Below are 6,335 nucleotides of genomic sequence, written 5' to 3' on the forward strand. Positions count from 1 at the left end.
TCTACATATTTGCTCACCAAAGGTCCCCATAGATGTCAATGGGAGGTGCGCAAATGCAAGCACAATACACAAGGAGATGCTTCAAACTCTGCGCAATTGCGCTGGAAAAAGAACACTTCTGGAGCGCAGAAATAAAATCTGATGCAAAAACAAAAAGGAAGAATGAATGAAAACAAAATGCTTTCTGGGTATTTTTTTCATTTCCCATTGACTAACAAATTGGGAAAAAAGGTCAACTTTTGTTTCTTTTTTTCATCTGGAAGCAAATCGCAGCCGTCTGTGCTTTTGTTCCAATGTAAAAAACGGAAGGGAGGCGTAAAATTGAGAAACAAATTGATACTGAAGTTTCAGTGCATGACTACAGGTCAGGTAATTTCACATGGGCGGCTGCGATAACGGGCCGTGAAACACGCCAATTTGCGATTTCCCCAAAGATGCGAAGTGTTTCTGTATCAAAAACGCCTCGCATCACTTCGGGGAAGTAGCGAACCTCCAGAGTGGCTGACTTTGTTTTTAATGGGAAACCTCACGTCGCACTCGCGGGCACATAGCATGCCGTGCAATGCTTTGCCGCCTCCGCTGAAAATAAAGGGGAGTTGAGATGCGAGGGCACGCACAAAGATAGGTCAGAAAAATCGCTCATGTGTATGAGCCTGTTTAAAAGAATGGGGTTCATATTTGTGCGCCTCGCAATGTACAAATCTTGCGTGAAATTCTCGGACGTGTAAAACTGGCCTTAGGGCTCTTTCCCACGAGTGGATATATGGCGACAGCATTTTTACGTTTTCACGCCCGCTCCGTATAAGTGCCTGAATAGGCCTTTTCCGCGATCACGGACATCGTTTTCTCGTCCATTCACACGACCGCGAGCGTCGTTTTTAGCTAAAAAAATACATCGCACCCTGGAAAAGCCTCGCTCTGCCAAAATCCTCTGGATGCCTTCCAATGCCTATATAGAGGCACCTGTGAACTTTTTGCAGCATTGGGCGCTGCGAAAATGCCTCCCCCTCCCTTCTTTTTCCCTGCTCCCATAGGAGTCTATAGGACCCGCTGGCGTATATTGTCCGAAAGATAGTTCCAGAACTATGTTTTGGCTGAGCGTATATGCGCCGGTCGCAAGGTGGCTCTGCACTACCTCGCTCTCTTTTCATGTGGTCCCCAAAGTAATATGAGTTAAAAATGGATTGTACTGACATGGCGTGCATGTGTGATTCTTTTTGTGAACGCTCCCATAGAAAACAATGGGCGGTTCATGAATAAGAATCGCACAAAAATAGGACATGTAGTGATTTAATTTCTACATGGACTTGAAATCTGCGGGCAGAAAAACGTGAAAAAATCAGTTTGTGGACCCGTGACAGGAAGCTGTGGCTCAGTCACAGATTTTTGCCATAGATTTTGAGGTGGATTCTGCCCTCTGAACATAGCCGTAAGCCACTGCGGGCGGTGATCACCATTCTGGCCAGTAGATGGGGTCATTAAGGGTAGCCATACAGCTAACATATTGATCGGCCCAATGCGGCTGATTGGCGGTGGAATCATTCATAACGAGAAGCGCACCTGCAACACTACATATGTGAGGCTTGATCACTATCTTATATAAAAAGGGCAATGTTTGTGTCATATACAAATCAAGGGTTCTGGTCCGATTTGAGTGAAATGTTGCATGAGCACCAGTCGACAAATACTGCCGTAATTAAAAATCGTAATTTTTGTTGCCAATAGCAACCAATTAGACCTCAGCTTTAATTTCTTATACTGCTGAGGTAAAATAAAAGCTGCGCTGTGATTGGCTGTTATATATTATACTACTGAGGTAAAATAAAAGCTGCGTTGTGATTGGTTGGTATTTCTTACACATCTGAGATAAAATGAAAGCTGCGCTGTGATTGGCTTCTGAGGTAAACTTATGTAGCGACTGATTACAATAATGAACATTTCAGCTAAAAGAAATATCACTGAAAATGATTGTGCGTAAGGTTGATGTGCGAATGGCGGAGCGCCTCATAATCAAACATCCTGCGTATTTTTTGCGCAACAGAATTGTGCTCGCAAAATTTGTGCTTGTAAACTAACGCATTGAAAGCAATGGTTTCTATTTGTTGTGTATTACGCACGCACATTTTTTATGCACAAATACGCGCTCAAATACAGTTGTGTGAACCTGGCCTAAGCACCTGGATCCGGCCGAGCTCACCGTACACTTGCAATTTTGGTAGCAGTCAGCTGAAAATTATGCAACAGGCCGACGTCCTTCATTCTGTGCTTGCACCCTGACATTTTATAAGACATGGCGGGCAGTTTATTGCACTGCGCTATTGTCCTGGCTTTTACGTAACTGATGCGTTTCCAGCCCTCTTGCTTTGAGCTCCTGTTCTCCATTTGCATGTGTTCTTGGTTTTCCAAGCAGCCGGAACTGTACTCTAGTATTCGCTATTTACAAAGCCCCAATAGCAAATTTCACTGACAATTATCACCCAGAGGTCTAAAAGCCCTGAACGCCACGCATATATCTATATTACCCCCAAAGTCCACATCATTGGCAACCTGATTGCTTGTTTGTTTAGTCTTTATTCCCAGTGATTGGTTAGGCCGCCTGCACACGAGCGGGTCGGATCCGGCAGCGAGAATTCTCGCCGCGGGACCCGACCCGAGAGCCTGCAGAGATGAGCGCGTACTCACCCGCGCCTGGCAGCCCCAGCTCTTTCATGTGCCGGCTGCCGCGCAGCCGGCGCATGTGCAGACCGGAGCCGGCGGCCGGGTGAGTGCGTGCCCCGCACAAAAATAGGACATGTCGCGGTTTGTTTGCCGCGCGAGATTTCGCGCGGCCGTCTGCATAGGAGTGCGTATTGTAATGCACTCCTATGCAAACTTTCAGTGGCGGAAATCCCGCGGGAAATCCCGCCACGGGATTTCCGCTCGTGTGCAGGCGGCCTATTTGAGTTGGCTGATTCACGGTGATTGGTTATTTGAGTTGGCTGGTTCACAGTGATTGGTTATTTGAGTTGGCTGATTCACAGTGATTGGTTATTTGAGTTGGCTGATTCACAGTGATTGGTTATTTGGGTTGGCTGATTCACAGTGATTGGTTATTTGAGTTGGCTGATTCACAGTGATTGGTTATTTGAGTTGGCTGATTCACGGTGATTGGTTATTTGAGTTGGCTGATTCACGGTGATTGGTTATTTGAGTTGGCTGATTCACGGTGATTGGTTATTTGAGTTGGCTGATTCACAGTGATTGGTTATTTGGGTTGGCTCGTGTAGAAGTGGGAAGTAAAAGGCTAATATGCAGCTTTTATGATTCAGCAAGATGGCAGCCGGAAATAGCTCACATGGTTATGCAGACTTGATGTCCAGAAGCGTAGAAAGTCCAGGTGGGATTCCTGTGATCCCCAATAGTACAGAGGGTCTAGAGCACAGAGTTCATTAAAGAGGAGCGCAACCCCTCTGAGAATGCAGGGTATAGGGAGATTAGCTGATCGCCCAAATCCTGTTCTCCGCACGCCCCGCAAGCAGACGATTTTGCTGAGAAAAGCGTCCGCTGCAGGAGAAATGTAATATTAGGGCTTATTCACACAAATGCATTCGCACAACGTATTGTGCACGGAAGCCACCTTGGGACAACCTCCTTAAAAATTTTCATTTTCCTATGAAGACTCTTTCCTCTGTGTTCAGCACTTCTCACTATTATTATTGCCCCCTAGAGGCAAGAACAGGACCCTAAAAAGGCAAGAACACTTCCTGCCTCCTTTCCATAGGCTGACTGCACACGGGCGGATTTTCATTGCGGAAATCGCGGCAGCCGATACCGCCCATAGCATGCTATGTAAAAACACGATTTCATCTACACGAACAGAAATAGATTGCTATTTTCCCCTCATGGAGAAATCGCAGCATGCGGTGATTCTGTGCAGAGAGAGTTCACACGGACAAATCCATTGAAGTCAATGAAAGCCGACCGTCCCGCAGCCATTCCGCAATCATTGCAGAAAGGTCGTGGGAGCCGCATCATCGCCTAGTAACGGCACAGCATTATCTTTACTGTGCATGTGCGCCGGCCGGCACCTCCGCAGCTAGGAAAAGAAACCGGTAGACAGGTACATGGGGGGGGGGGGGGGGGGGGGGGTCACCAGCCGGGCACCGGGTTGAATTCTGCATGCGGGATCCGACCCAGCCGTGTACAGGAGGCCATAGGGATAATATCAGTCTTTATGGATTATTAAATACAGGAAAAGGAAATACAGGGATACAGAAATTACTTTTGTGGCTTTATTTTACTTCATCGATGTATTTCATGTTTATATGAAGATTCGGTTTTGGTATCAAATATCAGATCGCTGTCCATAACACAGATTTTGCCCTTGTTATATATTCTACATGAAGACTGTGTATTGACCGTCCGTACCTGTATAGAAGAACAATAGGACTTAGTTGAGCCTAGAGCTTTGCACTATGGATTTCCAGCGAGAAGCCACTTTCCAGTAGGTGGCACTGCGGAGGTAACTTTTCCATCCCTATTTGCATAGTTTTGTCATGTGAAAACCAAGGGCGCCCTCTAGTGGATATTGCATTGTACTATAATAGCAGAAAATGTTCACCCATCATGGAAGTCTGACCCAGTGCACTGCAGACTCCTTAGTGATTTAGTATCCTGTATTTGGTGACTTAGGGTGGCATTACATGGGGCAACTATGGGCAAAAGTGAGAAAAAAAAAAAGAAACCTCTAAATGAGCGATTTTCAGAGATAGTTATCCAGTGCAAACATGAGACCCAACAGGGTACTGGGCAAGAAATTTCTCAGTAGTGGCTAGTTGCTTTTTTTCAGCTCGCTGAAACCAACTGACTAGTAAGAGAGTGTAAACAGGCAGTTCATCTTTGAATGACTGACTGCCTGTTCACAGTGAATGGAGACAGGTGGAGGAGATCTCTGGCGCACTCTGCCTCCATTTATTGAATGACCATCACTGCTGTGTGAAAGCACAGAAGCGAAAGTCATCTCATGTAAAGTAACAGCCATGTATTGTAATATCTGGGCTTTTTTAAACACCAGAGCAGAGATAAATCTTGCAGTCCAAGCCCCATATTTAAATGCCCTGACCAAGGCAGAAGAGTTTGTTGGTGCCTCCTTGGCATGCAACATCTGGGTCACATGCCCCACAGATCCACCCTTAGCTAGGCCTGTGTTCATACCTGGTTATCCAGTTCATTAGTGTTCTCTTGGCTGATCCAATTGTTATTAATCCTCGGTTATCAACTGGACATACTAACAAGTAAGCAATAGACCCCATTACAAAACCTTGGAATAGGGCTCTACTCCACCATTGACCATCTTCACTAGCAAGTGAATTAAGGACACAAAGTTCAGGATTATTTTGGTCTCCTTTCTCCTATATGTCTTTTCTTTAATTTTTCATTACCAATAAATAGGGGTGGGCCTCTTAGCTGTTGGATTCTACAACAATTCAGATGGTCAAGCTCTATTATCCTCAGTGATCTGTTGGTTTAAAAGTTATATATAGATATATATGCGCCTGGTGGCCGGAGGTTAATTACAAGGAATATACTCATGGTATACAAGGAGGTGCTGACAAATCTTTGGTGATAAAGGACCTTATACACATTAGACTACAGACATCCAAGTGGACTGGATGACTCTCATATGTGTATGGGGGCCTCCCAACTTTTCCCCGGCAAATAAAGTCAAGGTAAAATAGGATTGGGCATGTTGAATTCCAATACCCAATGCTTTTGTTGTCCTGGGAGAGAACTGCTCAGTTCAGCCAGCAGCTTATTTGTTTAGGGAATAACAGGAGAAATAGCTGGGAGGGGTGTGGAAAGGGACTTGTTATTTGTATAGCACTAACTTAATTACGCTTTCAGGTAGTACCTTAAAGGGGTTTCCAACATTAAAAAAAATAAAAAAACAAAAATCATTGCACCCAGGGCACATGCCCTGCCCAGGCCGCTGTAGCTACTGCCCTTCAACAATAAAATCATTGCACCCAGGGCACATGCCCTGCCCAGGCCACTGTAGCTACTGCCCTTCAATAACACCATCATTTAGAATCTTCGTACACCCTGTGGGACAACCCTTATTCACCTTTCATAAAACTGGTAGTCCAAAATTAGAAAACTATATAGTTTAGTTTTTTTTTTTTTTACCAAAGCAAACAGCAGTACGCCTCTCCATGGGTTTTGCGTGATATTACAGCTCAGATCCATCCACTGCAATAGAGCTGCAATACCAGGAACAAGCATTGGACAGGTGTGATGCAGTTTTTGGAAGAAAGCAGCCATGTTTATGTAATCCATGATACCCCTTTAATATTAAA

Source organism: Eleutherodactylus coqui, chromosome 8 (genome assembly GCF_035609145.1).
Source record: "Eleutherodactylus coqui strain aEleCoq1 chromosome 8, aEleCoq1.hap1, whole genome shotgun sequence".
Taxonomy (NCBI): domain Eukaryota; kingdom Metazoa; phylum Chordata; class Amphibia; order Anura; family Eleutherodactylidae; genus Eleutherodactylus; species Eleutherodactylus coqui.